Source organism: Lygodium microphyllum, chromosome 7 (assembly GCF_053477565.2).
Source record: "Lygodium microphyllum isolate KBCC chromosome 7, Lygodium_microphyllum_v1.1.10, whole genome shotgun sequence".
Classification (NCBI taxonomy): Eukaryota; Viridiplantae; Streptophyta; class Polypodiopsida; order Schizaeales; family Lygodiaceae; genus Lygodium; species Lygodium microphyllum.
The window spans coordinates 29,895,910-29,911,633 of NC_141141.1; the positions used below are offsets into that span (position 1 = coordinate 29,895,910).

At 44.5% G+C, this 15,724-nt stretch overlaps 1 non-coding gene across 1 annotated transcript; it reads left to right on the top strand.

Annotated features, from left to right (window-relative positions):
* The first annotated feature begins 13,808 nt into the window (after positions 1-13,808).
* LOC148033309 (small nucleolar RNA SNORD36) lies at positions 13,809-13,877 on the top strand. Its single transcript, XR_015691495.1, has one exon. It is a non-coding gene; the product is annotated as a small nucleolar RNA SNORD36 (small nucleolar RNA).
* Positions 13,878-15,724: the final 1,847 nt, after the last annotated feature.

Below are 15,724 nucleotides of genomic sequence, written 5' to 3' on the forward strand. Positions count from 1 at the left end.
GAAGGTCAGTGGATTACAAGCCCTTATGCAGTCGATGCAAAGGAGAAGGCCACACTGCAAAAGACTGTCCAAGCCCAGCCCCAGTGAAAAACAGTGCTACTGATAGTCCGGCCAAGGCCCAAGAGCCTACCTCCAATTTGGTGGAATTGGAAGTTGCTGCCATTACGCGTGCAAAGCAGAAGGAACCACCTGTCCAGAAAGAAAATAACCCTCCTGCCATAATAGTGAAGTTCAATCTTCCACCAGAAGAACAGAATAGAACAGAGCCTAACAGTGCCGTACAGAGCACTACAGTGCCACAGAGAGTTACAGAGACAGGACTAGAGGTCCAGGATACAGAAGAGGAGGAAGTGCCACAGGTGGCAGAAGAAGTTCCCATGATTCCCATGTTGGAAGAAAGAGGGAAAATGAAAATGGGTGTTGCCCCATTCCCTACTCGGTTAGAGAAGCCAGTGGATCCTATTAAGGAATACGATCTAGTTAGAGATCTAGATACCTTTAGACCAAATCTTACATTCCGACAATTATTGATGTTGTCTCCCAGTTGCCGGAAAAGGTTCAAAAGTATACTGACAAGAAGACGTGGTTTAAGGATTGCTCCCTCAATAGCAACAAAGCCCAACAAGGCTCCAGAGCCTGTAAAAGAAGTGGATGTGGCTAATGCTTTCCTAGATCCGGGTACTCCAGAGACTGGCGTATGGATAGAAGGTTGCTTTATTTCAAATGCACTGATTGATGGTGGTTCATCAGTAAACATTATGACGGATGTTACAATGAAGGATCTAGGCCTACAAGGTGTGCAACCCACCCAATGGCTCATCAGACTGGCGGATCAGAGTAGAATCAAGCCTTTGGGCATTCTTCCATATGTGAAGACTACAGTGGCTGGAAAAGATTATTGGCTAACCTATTTGGTGGTGAAGCCAAACTCTTATGGTACATCCTATCCTCTGCTACTAGGCAGACCATGGCTTTTTGAAGCCCGAGCAAGGACGGATTGGTTCAAAGAAACCTTGACTTTGGGTAGAGGACCCAACAAAGTGGTGCTGAAACTGTATGGTTCTCAAAAAGGACATGGATCCACCTCCTTGGAATTATCTTCTGACTCCCCTAATGAGGCTATAGATGGAACATCAGCAGACGAAGATGCTATCAAACAGATCCTTCCTAAGAAAATAGTGGCACATTCCTTAACAGTGGATACTGTAAGCCGACTTCCAAAAGATGCAAAGCCATTATCAATGGGTGAATACTTCCTGCCTGAACCAGGAATGACTTCTGAAATCACTTCTGACAGTGAGATAGAAGCATGGATGTACTGCTCTCCCTGTTACATGGCCATAACAGAGACAGAGACAGAGACAAGAGAGGAAACAAAGAATCTGTTCTTCTGTTACAGAGCTCCTACAGAGACAGAAGCAGAAACAGAAACAGAGACAGAAGCAGAGACAGAGACAGAGACAGAAGAGGATGAATATGATATGGACGAAGAAGGAGATGAAAGTGAGCCAGAAAAATCTATCCCACTTGAAGAGGATACATTTGAGGAAGAAGTTCCAGAAGCATCATAAGCAGATGAGCTCATGCTATGGGACAGAATGGTGATGGTACCATTTGGTCTAGTAAATGGATCTTCTCATATGCAAAACCTTTATAAGAAATGGATTAAGGAGAACAAGCCGTCTTTTAGCAGTGGCTCATGCCATCCTCACCCATCCTTGCCAAAGAAAGATGATGATGATGCACCGTGCCAACAAGCACCAGTCCCACAAACCCAACCGGCATTAGAGGGTCCCTATTATGTGACGATCCTGGATGTATCATCAGAAGATGAGTCTTCAAGCCAAGAGGTAATTACTCTTGAAACCAAACCCGAAACGGCTCTTATCCCATTCCAACGTCTTAAAGAGCAACCTAAGTCTCCACCAAAAGAAGAAATTGGTTCTAGTAGGACATCAGAAGAGGACACTACTCCCTTGAAGGAGTCGGATCTGTACCCAGAAGCAGTCCGCGGGACCTTCATCCGTGAAGTAGAAGGTGAAAGGCAGTTAACCTTTGTGGATGCAGAAGGCACTGAATGCCACTTGAAGGTGGGTAGCAGTCTCCCAGAAGAGGAGTTGTCAACCTTGTACAACTTGTTGAAAGAAAATTTGGACGTATTTGCATGGTCCTACAAAGACCTAAAGGGGATTGATCCCACAATATGTCAACATCATATTAACTTGGAGCCTATAGTGAATGGGTTTCACCCATCGTGGTTGTACCCAAGAAGAATGGCAAATTGCGAATATGTGTGGATTTTCGAAAGCTTAATTCCAAGACGAAGAATGATCACTTTCCTATCCCTTTCACAGACCAACTGTTGGACACAGTGGCAGGACATGAGCTTTATTCTCTTCTGGATGGATTCAGCGGATACAACCAAGTCCAAATCGCAGAGGAAGACCAGTCCAAAACAACCTTCACCACAGAATGGGGGACCTACGCTTACCGAGTGATGCCATTTGGACTCTGCAATGCCCCTGCTACTTTCCAACGAGTCATGATGGCCGCATTTCAAAATCATTTACACGACTTTATCGAAGTATATTTGGATGACTTCTGTGTCTATAGTTTGATCCGTGAACACTGGGGACATTTGGAACAATGCTTTGACCGATGCCGGGAGTATGGGATTTCCCTCAACCCCGACAAATGCATCTTTGGAGTCTCTTCCGGAGTTCTGTTGGGCCACATTGTCTCTGCACAAGGGATATCAACAGACCCTGCAAAGATTGAAAAGATCGCAGCTCTGACCGCACCTACCAACCTCAAACAGTTGAGGGGATTCCTAGGCCATGTGGGTTACTACAGAAGGTTTATAGCCCATTTTGCGACAAAGGCAACTTCCTTGCACAAGCTTCTGAGGAAAGATGCAGAGTTTACTTGGATGGAAGAATGTGACAGAGCCTTCCACACTCTGAAGCAGTGTCTGATAGAGGCACCCATTCTGCAACCTCCTGATTGGACGAAAGAGTTCCATGTACACAGTGATGCATCAATTGAAGGTTTAGGTGCTGTCCTCTGCCAGAAGGGCTCCTCGAAGTTGGATCAACCGATCTATTATGCAAGCCGCAAAGTCACTGATAGGGAACGGAACTATACAGTGACAGAGCTGGAGTGCTTGGCAATGGTGTTTGCCCTGGAAAAGTTTCGCCACTACCTCCTATCTACCCACTTTAAATTTTATGTGGATCATGAGGCCCTGTCTTTCCTGATGAACAAAGCAGATGTGAAAGGACGAATGATGAGATGGCTCCTTCTATTCCAGGAGTTCGACTTTGAGGTGATTACTAAGCCTGGTCGTTCCCATGTTCTGGCTGATCATCTGTCGCGTATCCCACAAACTGCAGACGAGGAGCAGGATGATCCAGACCTCCCTGATGCTTCCCTATTCTTGGTAGAAACTGTAACTCCCTGGTATGCAGACATTGCCAATCTGCTGGCAACCCAACAGTATCCTCCTGGTATTTCTAGTCGGAAAAGGAAGAAGCTCATGCTAGAATCAGCCCCATACACCCTGCTAGGTGGTGCACTGTACAAGAAAGGCAAAGATGAAGTGCTCAGAAGATGTGTTGCAGGAGAAGAGATTGGGATTGTTCTGAAGGCTTGCCATGACGAGCCATGTGGAGGTCACTTTGCAGGAGAAGCTACAGCCAGGAAGGCTCTGCTAGTAGGTTATTGGTGGCCTACCATTCATAAGGATGCCTATGATTACTGTAAAAGATGTGATGCTTGTCAAAGAATGGGGAAACCCACCAAGACAAGTGCCATGCCACTGCAACCTATCCTTCCTTTGAAGCCGTTTGAGAAGTGGGGCATCGACTTCGTAGGTCCGATTGATCCTCCCACCAAAAGGAAATAGAACCGATACATCCTCGTATGTACGGATTATGTTACAAAGTGGTGTGAAGCTAAAGCCCTAAAGCGGGACGATGGTAACAGCGTGGCCCTGTTCATGTACGAGAATATCAACACTTGTTTTGGCAGTCCCTTAGAGCTGGTAAGTGATAGAGGCACTCATTTCCTCAACAAAGTCATGGAAGAATTGACAGAGTTGTATAAGATCCGCCATCGCAAGTCCACTCCTTATTACCCTAGAGCCAACGGCCAAGTCGAAGTCACGAATCACATCCTCTACTCGATTCTGACAAGAACAATTGCCGCACATCGTCCTGATTGGGACGATCGACTTACAGAGGCCCTCTGGGCGTATAGAACCTCCCATAAAGCAGCAACAGGACAGACACCTTTCCAGTTGGTGTATGGTACAGAAGCAGTTTTTCCTGTTGAACTGGAACTACCCTCTTTGAGAGTGGCTATCAAAGAGCGTTTGGGGGATGATGATTCACTGCAATGTTGTCTCATGCACTTGGAATGTTTGGACGAAATTCGTAGGATGGCTCTACAGTGCATGGAAGCCACACAAGCTCGACGCAAGGCTTACCATGATAGCTTTATCAAGCATAAGGAGTTCAAAGAAGGTGATTTGGTCCTAGCCTATGATTCACGATTTGGCAAGTTTCCTAGTAAGCTCCAACAGCGGTGGATGGGCCCCTATAAGGTACTTGCAGTCAACCCTAATGGTTCTGTCCAAGTGCAGACCGTTGATGCCTCTGATGATCCCTTTCTGATCAATGGGTATCGCCTGAAGAAGTACTTCCCTCCTTGGGGATCTTGACAATTACGATTACTTGATCCTTTCCCTCGTTGGCGCGGCACTGTACTTCTTATGATGCTACTTCTGATAGCCGTTCTTCAGTCATTCCTGATGAAATGGACGCAACCCTTTGTCCCCTCAACTCCATCTTCCAGCCTTGATCTCTTATCCTCTATTTTCCACCAGCATCAGTGGCGAGGTTGGTCTTGACACATGGTAGTTCTACCATTCCCTTGCTCAATTCGGAAAATAAAAATAAATAAAAATAAAAATAAATATACATATCGGTTATGGGAGAAAAGGACTTAGGTCCCTGTCATGCCGACCTATTCTTCGAGAAAAGGTGGAAACACCCTCGGGAATAGGGGAAAACAAGAAAAAGAAAAGAAAGAAAAACAAAAAAATAAATCTGTTATGAGAGAAAAGGAAGCAATTCCCTGTCATAGCAGGCCTCGTTTCAAGAAAAGGTGGTAAATACCCTTGGGCGAGAAGCTGGCTGTGGAAAAGGTGGTAACACCCATCAGTCCAGAAAGTGGATTCATTAATTGATATTCCCAGGATCCAATTCCGAAGCTACCTCCCTTGGTATGCTTTTTCCTGGGTCTCTCTGTAGAGTGTCTACCTGTCCTCTAGCAGACGACATGTTCCTGTCCAACACAACATTCGATTTGATGGCTACCTCCCTGGGTACGCCTCTTCAACAACTGATGACGTGATCTTCATCGATAAACAATTGAGTGATGTGAGTTTTCATCCTAACCGGATGGGGAAGTGAGTATGGGTTGCCCTCTATATCTATCAACAGAGCGTGAGACAGAGGGTGGGTCGAGAGACCAGTCTTTTCCCTTCAAATCAAATGAGAGGTGAGAAGTGTGAATGAAGTGTTGCACGCACGGGATGGGCCTCTCAATGCACAAAGCACAATTTGTTTCTGTGCATTGCACTATAAGGCTCCCTTGCTTTCCTTCTCGCACCGTATGCCGGCACAGGGAAGGATGCACTGTTGCACCATCAAATGCACACAAGGCATACAATCTTTGCACAAGTGACTGTGAGGATTACATCAATGGATTTCAGGAAAAGGCTATCCTCTTATATCTATCAACAGAGAGTGAGACAGAGGGTGGGATGAGTGTGACTGGAGTTTCTTTAATCAATTACCGAGAGGTGAGATTGAGGGACGTTACGACACTTGGAGTCAGGTATGTTCCACTTTCCTTGTACACCGTGGACGGGATGGGTCTTTGCCGTCATCACAAGACACGCCACCCTGTTCTGTACACTGCACTGTAAGGCTCCCTTGCCTTCCTTCTTGCACCTATGCCAGACGGGTTGGACGCATTACTACTGCACCATCAACTGTGCACCCTGGCATACTCCTTCTGCACCATTCCCCTTGTCGATTCCTCAACCGGGTACGCGATATGGGTTTCCATCATTATTCCTCGAGTGATATTAGTCATGGGGCGAGTGACTATTCTTTCATTCCAATTGAGTGACGGTGAGTTGAGTGTAGTATCCCTCATCATCGACGAATTTCCTGTGATTCCTTCCATCAGCTACCTCCCTGGGTGCTGCCGCGTGGTCCCTGCCATGACGAATGTGTGATATAAAGATGCCTTGGTACCTCCTGCAGTCGACAACAACACTGGACTTGCCGTCGACCCTCAACCTTGATTCTTGACGAAATGGGCCAAGTTTTTCTAACCCTACACCTTCTGTTTCTTCGTGACGGTCATGTTTTAAGTGTGGGGAAGTTAGTGGATGGTCTGTGGCGTGGTCCTAGGTCCCTTTTGCTCGATTAACCCTATCCGTTAAGGTCTTAAGTGTGGGGACGCATCCCTGCGCGTCTATATTGCATACCCCTCTGCATATGCCTTATCCTGCTCATACATGTATGCCATGACTTGCTTTTACCCTAATGGGATCCCTTCCCACCCATTCGGTTATGTTCCACCCACCTTTGGGGCTGTTCCCTTGCAGTTTTTTGTTATTCCTTGATTTTGAGGTCCTACTATGTGAATGCACCCTACGTTCACCGAAGTCCAAATACAACCTTATAGCCCTGTTCCTCCCATTGAACTGACCATTTTTTCTTTTTACCTACCCCTGTTTTGGTGCACGGTTTTTGAGTTATTAATTTTTGAAGCATTTTGCATACTTTAGCCGGTTTCCATGTGAACGCATTTTTCTTGCTTCGGAACCATGATCTGACGTCATAGCCCTGCCAACCACTTTTCCCCTGACATTTTCCCTTTTTATTCTACATCATTCCGATACACGGTTTGTCCATTATTAATTTTTTGGGTTTTCACGACTTTTTCATGAGTATTTTTGACATTTTTCCATGTGAACCTGCCCCGTTTGCATCGGAATTCCAATTTGATTTGATAGCCATGTCCCTTATTCCTTCCCCCACCTTTTTCCTTTTTCCTCCACCCTCTTTCGACTTCCAGATTTTTACTTATTAATTTTTAAATGTGTTTTCGGGAGTATTTTTGGTGTTTTTCACATGTGAACCCTTCCTATTTCCACCGAAACTGCGTTTTAATGTGATGACCCTGTGCCACTCCTTTCTGTGGACATTTTTTCTTCTTACTGCATGTTATTCTGGTGAACGGTTCGTCCGATATTAATTTCCAAACCCATTTTCGGGTTTGTTTTTTTGGGTTTTTCCCATGTGAATGCGTCTTATCTCCGTCATAATTATGTTTTGATGTGATAGGATTGTCAGGCACATCTTTTTGCACAGTTTTACTTTTTTCTGCACCTCATTCCAATGCACGGATTTTTTTATATTAATTTTTATTTGCTTTTTTTGGTTCGTTTTTTGGATTTTTTTGCATGTGACCGCCCTTCCCCCCCCCGGAACCTCCGTCCCGTATTTTCCTTGTTTTTCCCCTGTCGTCCTGCCCACTTTTTGTTTTTACGCTATTTCGTTTCGACGTCCGGATTGGGAGTTATTAATTTTTCTTTATTTTTTTGTGTGTATTCGCGCGCCCGTTTTGCGCTTGAACGCGCCTTTTTTTTATTTTACGCGTCTCCACGCACCCCGGTCATGTCCGCATGACCCATCTCGTCATCCCGGTGCCATTTCAATCCCGTCACGGCAAATTTTTTTACTCCGCCCCGCGCACGTGCGCGGGACGGGGATACGCCCCCTCTTGACCCTACCCAACCCCTTGACCCTGCCCAACCACCCTGCCCACCCAACCCCTTGACCCTGCCCAACCACCCTGCCCACCCCCGTTGTCCCTGCCCATCCTCCCCCCATGTCCACCCTCCCCTATCTCCTCCCTACCCTCCTTTCTCTCTCCCCGTCCCCCAACCGTCTCCCTCTCCCTCTGCGTTCTTCCCCTCCCTCCATCTCCACCTCCCTCTTCACCTCCTTTCGCTTCTCCTCCCTCTCCCTCCCCATCCTCCTTTCCCTTCTCCTCCCTCTCCCTCCTCCCTCCTCCACCTCCTCCATACCTCTTCCTCCTCCCCTCCTCCTCCTCCTCCTCCTCCTTCCCCTGCTTCTTCCTTTTCTTCCTCCCTTTCCTCCTCCTCCATTTTCTCCCCCCCCCACTGCTTCCTTCTCCCCTCCATCTTCTCCTCCTCCTTACTCTTCCTCCCTCCCTTCCCCACCGCCGCCTGCGGACTCCTTCCTCGCCGCCGCCTGCGGACACCGTCCTCGTCGCCGCCTCCGTCGCAGGCCGCCCTGTCCGACCGCTCGCTCGCCTCGGCCGCCCGCCCGTCTCAGAACGCCCGTCCGCCGCCTGCCGTTGCTGTGGACTGGCCGCCCGCCCGTCTTGGAACGCCCGTTTGCCGCCTGCCGTTGCTGTGGACCGGCCGCCGCCGCCGCCGCCGCCGTCGCCTCTGGCCTGCGTCGCCGCCGCGCAGGATTGCCGCCCGTGCCGCCGCTCCCCGGCCATGACGCCGCCCGTCACCGTCTCTCTTCCGCCCTCTCCTCCTCCCCCACCACCTATCTCCACCACCTCCACCTCCAACCACCTCCTCCTCCTCTAACCCCACCTAGGTTAGTTACTAACCTTGGTTTAGTTCATACTAACCTAAGTTCAGTTAGGTTCACAACTAACTTAACTCAAGTTAAAAATTAACTCTAATCTAGTTAACTCACATTAACCCTAATCTAGTTACCTAACTAACCCTAGTTAGTTGGTTACTAACCCTAGTTAGCTTGGTTCTACTAACCCTAGTTAGTTGGTAACTAACCCTAGTTAGTTGGTTACTAACCCTAGTTAGCTTGGTTCTACTAACCCTAGTTAGTTCCCACTAACCTTAGTTAGGTTAACTACCCTAACCCTAACCCTAACTAGGACTACTAACCCTAACCCTAACCCTAACCCTAACCCACCTTAGGCTACCTAACCCCCTTTAGGTTAGTTTCTACTAACTGGACTTATCTGACTTATCCAACCTGACTAACCTCACTTGACTTGACTTGGGTAGACTACCATGACTTACCCAGACTAACCAGACTTAACTGACTTACTTCTAATTGACTTATCTGATTAACATGATTTATGTGATTTAATTAATTTTTAACTTCATTTTTCCATCAGAAAAATTCAGCAAAATTTCTAAAAATTCCCTTTGCTTTTTGCCAATTTTTGGGAGTTTGTCCGCTGGAATTTACCCACCCTAAAATTTTTGAAAATTCAATATTTCCTAATTAATCTCCCAAATTGCCCATAAATGTAGAAAATTCATTTAAAAATAGTAAAAAATTCTAAAACAAATTCTAAAAAATTTTCTTCACCTCCCTTGATCATTTTCCATTTATTCAACCATAAATATTCATACCTTAACAAATAATAATAATAATAATAATAAACAATCAACACAAACCAAATCCACACATCCACTAAGGTGTTGTCTTTGTTGTTTTGTCAGTGGTCTTTACTTTTCCTTTACTGGATTCACTTCTTTTGGGGGACTCTTCTGTGCGTATTTCTGCATTACATACACACCCCTTCCAGGTATTTATTTTATGTGATTTATTTATTTTCATTTTCCCCTTAATCACAAATTACTTGTTAAAATGAACTCTTTATTCACTCACAATTTTCACGCGCATTCACGCTAAACACACATACTTTTTAATTAAAATAAACCCGCCGTTCACTTAGCACGCGCTACGTGCGCTACAGAGGCACTTTAAATTTTAATTAAAATGAACCAGCCGTCACATGAGCACACGCTGGCAAAAAAGCGCTCCACATCACCTTAATTTGTAATCAATGAATTTGCATTTAGAGACCCAGTCGGGTATCGTAGTCCGGGATTCGACTTAAAGCACCGTTTTAACCTAATAATTGGTAATTTAATTTATAATAAGGAACCGCCGTTTTCTTGCTAAGGTTTATCACCTAATAAAAATTCACCCATTTTTAATAATTTATTAAAATCAACCCTTCATTAAATTAATTCCCCCTCACTGCACTTAATTCCCCTTTTTAATGAACCGTTTCATGGGCTAGGGTATGCGCAGTCATTAGAGTTATTTTCTTGGTCCAGTCTTGAGAGTTCTATCACCGATGTAGTCTTGATATGTGTCGGATGTGGTATTGTTTTGGTTTACTGTCTTTGTTACGGTTACGGGTACGGTATGCAGTTTTTTTCTTTTATTGCCTGATATGGGGTTCTGGGTATTTGTTTGGTGCATAGCATGAAGCTTTCGGTCGCATTTGTCTTGAGGTCATGTCGAATTTTTTCTAGGTTTTGGTTTGCTTGGGGTTAGTTGGTCGAGTCACGTTTTCTTGTTTTGGTTGTTCTCTTATCCTTGGATTTTTGTCTATTGCTTTGCAGGCATTCTCCTTGATTGTCTGTGTTTGTGGTGTGTGTGTACCCATCTGAATGGCGCCTTCTCATCCTCCTCCCCCTATCCAGTACGTCCCATTAGTTAGTAGGGATTACTCTTCCCTACTTACTTTTGAGCCTCTCACGAAGGCGGGCCTCGCTGCTTTTGTGGCTACTCCTTTTCCCCTGCTTCCAGAGGATCCGTCGTTATGTGATGAGTTTCTGGCCTCTTACAGCAAGAAGACAGGACTAGTCCAAGGAATTTCTATAACTTTGACGTCTCGAGGCTTAGGGAAGGCTCTGTCTCTACCCTTCAAAGGTGAACCTTTTGTGACCACTCGTCAGCTTTTCTCTAATGAAGAGATTCTAAAGCTGTTGCAAAAGCAGACAAGGGAAATCCTCGATGTTAAGAAGGTGATCAACTCTTCAGGAGTTTCCTTTTCTATGATCACTGATCCCGTATGGAAGACGATCTGTCAGTTCCTTCAGGACAGGTTTATGCCTGCCAAAACGCCATCCCACTATTTGTCCAAAGAGCTTTTCACAGCTTCCAGGATGGTGTTGAAAGGAGTTGCTATTGATTGGAGCACTTACCTCCTCACTAAAATGGATCAGCATTTCGTTAAAGTCACCAGGGGTAATGTTACCAATGTCACATATGGATCCTATTTGTCTGCCTTCTTGACCTATTCAGGTTTACAGAAGACTATGCCTCCACCTCCTCCGTCAGATCCAGTACCTCCTCCTCCACCTTCAGAAGAGTCAGAACCCATTGACATAGAGGATGATGATTCTCCACCTCCCCTGGTCATCCAGCACAAACTCTTGAAGCGGGTACCGGATAAAGCTCCTTCTGTACTTCCTTCAGTGCCTATCCCTGCTACCTCTGGCAGTGACCTCCCTGGGTATCTCACTTGTAATAACCTGTTCAGAGCACATCGCGAAGGATCCTTGGACATCTCAGTTCCCTCCCTGAACAGTCTAGTCTCAGGAGATGCAATTCCTTTTCTTTGTAAAGATATTCAGAGCTCCATTGAGTTGTCGGTGACAGCCTGTGTTCAACAGCTGTATGCGTCTTTTTATGAAGAGCTCATGCAGTCAAAGGACCAGTTGCATAAGGCAACATCTGAGTTAGCTTCTGCTAAGGATACCCTAGCCGATTTATTTAAGCAAATGGAACAGCAAACCCAACTGGTTGCCACCCAAAGCGATGAGATTTCTTCTTTGAAGACCCAGTTACTCGAGGCTCAATCCCAGGTTACTAGCCTTTCAGCAGAGAAGGAGCAGATGTCCAGAGAAGCGAAGGAGTTCCAAGCTATCTTAGCTGACAAACTTTCAGCTTTACAGATTGCTAATGACACAGTGGCCAACCAAGCCTCCCAAATCCAACAGTTGCAAGATCAACTTGCAAAGTCTCGCTCTGTTCCTCCAAGCCCTAATGTTCCATTGATTCCTTCTCTTTCACAACAGTACTTGGCTGCTCTTCAGAGACAGGCTACTTTGTGCCCTCTATTTCAAGATAAAGTGGAAAGGTTGCAGTCAAGAATGGACTTATTATGGTCTACCTTTGAGCAGTTTCAGGAATGTGTCTTACCAGACCATTCTTTCTTTGTCCACTACCACTTACAGAAGTTGGTCTTCTACATGAAGCTTTCCACGATGGATTTATCTTTTCCAGAGGATGGCTGGAGTGGGGCTTGGTCTGCTGAGTTGTTGACAGAGGTAGTCAGAATGGTCTTTGAAGATTCTGTCACACCAGATACCATGTTGATGTCGTACATGTATCTACGAGGAGACTTGTTAATTCCAGATGAGGTGGATATGGCATGGTATGTGGGGGATGTGGTCTTATAGGCTGTTTTGTATGTCAATCATTTGGAGTTGCGCATAGCTGACATGTTTCAGAGTTATTCCTCCAAAGTGGCTGATTGTCATGATAATTCATGGCATCCCATGATTGATTCGGTGGTCCTAAATCAAAGACAAAACACAGCTCCTACCTTTGCCCAGAGTACTAATCAACTGAGGATGGATCTCTTAACCTATCTTTCAAGACATAATCCATTTGATGCTCCCTTCTTTGATGCCTATCATAGATGATCTCTCTTAGGACCTTCTGTTCTCACCCTCCTCTATTACCAACAAATGGCTCACCGCTATGCTATATATCTTTCCCTTTGTCAATCTAATTCCACCATTATTTTACCCCTTCTTTCCAACCTTCATCTTTCCCTCAAATTCCCATTTTTACATACTGTTCCTTTATTGAGGATAGGGTATTTTTCCCTTCTCCACCCTGTCCTTCTCCATCCATTAATGTACCCTCCACATTTCCTATTTATCAGTTAACACCCTTCCTTAGTGATTCCTTACAAATTTCTGCCACTCCTTCTTTAACCTTTTCTTCCTTTTATGATTTTTCCTATCCTTCCCTTCACCCACTTTCCCTTATTCCACTACCCTCTCCTAACACTTCCATATCTCAACCACCTCAGTTGGTTAGTGACTGTGACGGGTTTGATAATCAGATTTCCAGAAGAAGGGGATGGAGTTCGGATGATTGCCTTACAGGACCTCAAATCAATTGGCCAGTAATTCCAGGAGAATGGATAGCTTCCAGTCAAGCTTATCAGAACTATGTTCATTTTGCTCAGCAGTATTCACAGTCTGCAGATCCCTCAGTGAGATTAACTGCTCACTTTGCTTAGTACCTGGCGTATATGCATAGGCACTCTCATAATGATTCCAAGCCTATTCCAAAGTTGTGCATGAATGTCAATGTAAGCATTGATTCCCAACAACTGGACATATTGTATTTTCATGCCCTCTGTTTGCCTAGCAGATACTTGGTCCTATTGGAAAGGATGTGCTGTCTCCAATTTTTTCAAAATCCTCCTAAAAACTTTGTAGATGAATCCTTATCTATGGATCGTTTCCGACAACATCAATCTTTTAAGAGGGATCATCTTCATTGATACCTTTCCAATGTATGGTGGAAGCTTTCTAATGAAAAACTCTCTTTTTGAAGGAGTCATTCAGATGGTTGTGTTGTGTAGTGTTTGTGTTGTGAGTTTATTTATATAATACGAACGTGGTGCTTTCCTATTGGATTTCGTGTGCGAGCTACGTTTTGGAGAATTGTGGTGCTAGGGTCGTGGTTGCAGAGTTGAAGTTGATGCTGATAAAGAAGAAGCAAACTCTTATATCCTTCACAAATTTGTTGTGATTTTTAGTTTGATAAGAGGTGTTAATGTATAAAGGGTTTTCCTTTCTTTGTATTTTTATATTAGAAACAGGTTATAAGTTGGGGTCGTGGTGGATGGATTCTTTTTATGAAGATATTGAAGATCAAAGTTGAGCTTTTCAACTGAACTTGTATTCCCTTTTTCCTGGGTCGCGAGGACGCTTCCTTATTAAGTGTGGGGATATGTTGAGTGTTGAAATGACTTGTTTTTTGGCTGATTTTTGTTGTTTTTGAGAGCTGAATGGTTGATTTTATGAGATGATTGATTGATTTAGAAGTGGTTTGAGAGTGTTTTGGATGGTAATGATTGTGTTTTGGAAGATCATGATGTTTATTGGTGGTTCTGTGATGTTCTGATAGGTTCTGAATGGTTCTGTATACCTTCTGTTTTGCTCTGTTTTGGTCTGTTTTGTTCTGATTGTCTTCTGTAAAGAGGGATGGAGTATTGATTGATGAAGATTGAGATATTGTGAAAGTTTATTGAATGATTTGTGAGAGTTTGGAATGGTTTGAGAATGAGTTATGTGGTTTTGATGACCTTCTGTAACCTTCTGTAGGTCTTCTGTAGAGCTTCTGTCTCTGTTCTGTTCTGTTCTGTACTGTAGCTGTTCCGGTACTGTTCTGTAGACTGTTCTGTATGCTTCTGTAAGTGTTCTGTGGAATGTATGTGTGACTTTGGGAAAGTTTTCTAGCCTTGGAAAGAGGTGAATACAAGTACAAAAGAGCTGAAAGAAGTGGAAGAAGTAGCTGCCAAAGACTCAAGTGAAGACTAGAGTGAAGTGACAGTAGTGAGCTATGAAAGGACACTGTAGTGACTCTGGTGACTCTTCATATCAGACATACCTCTTGGGAGGGGTATCCACGACCTAAGAAGGATTATTGAGTGTGATTTTGAGAGATTGTAGTGAGGATATGATGTATTATTGATGGAGAGAGAGAGAGAGAGAGAGTCAGAGATAGCCAATTCTACTGAAACAGAGTGATTGTATATGAAAGATTGAGAGAAAAGACTATGAAGATATTGAAGATGAATACTATGTGATGTATTTCCATTCAAAGATGGTGTACTTCTTTGCTTTCTTTGTTCTATTGATGGATTTTGTGAAGATGTTGAAGAATATGGTTGATTCTATCAAATCCGTGGGAGATCTACATGATGCTGCATGAAGATTTGTTGTGCCTGGTGTTCTTTTCTTCATTGTGATCATATGAAACATGATAAACAAGCTTGTTGATGTTACAAGATAGATTTTCTTGCAAGAGAATTCCCTTTTCCTTGGTGTTCCTCTTGGGGCTCCAAGGGGGTTGTGACTCATTTTGGCACCTTGCGAAGAGATCGATTGGCTGCAACCCAAAGAAAACACACACAAGCCCATAGAGTAGTAGCTCAAAAATGGGTGCCAAAATGACATCCCCATCCATTGATAAGACAAAATGCACAAATCCATAATCCCCGAACATCATGCCCTTACCATAGGTGACAAAGTTGGTGGTGTAGAACCAAACGAATATTCAAGCCACAGTGGGTGCCTAAAACCCTATTGTGTGCTCAAGGCTATTATATGAAGGCAACAACTAGATTTGGTTGCCTAAGATCATGAGTGAGATGCGTGCCCCTCAGTTGCCACCTCCTAGCCCATCTCCAAAAACTTTGAAGCCACCTAGAACTGAGATATTGTGTGAACTAAAAGCCACTGAACACATAGAGTCTTAATAGGTCTATCGACCAAAACTATAGCTTGTTGCCCCTCAGCCGATGCAACCCTACACTCTTAGTTTCCTTGCTATTCCACAAGTAGGAAGTAGTGCAACCTTGATGCCCCTAGATAATCCCCTCACACAAGTCTTCGATGAGAGCTCTACTGACTAATCCACGCACTATGCATCAATTGTTGAGTTATCGAGCTCACTCAAACCCCACATGGGCCCCACTTGCATTCGATGTTTGGATTCCACTTTCACTATGCTTGCTAAAAGCC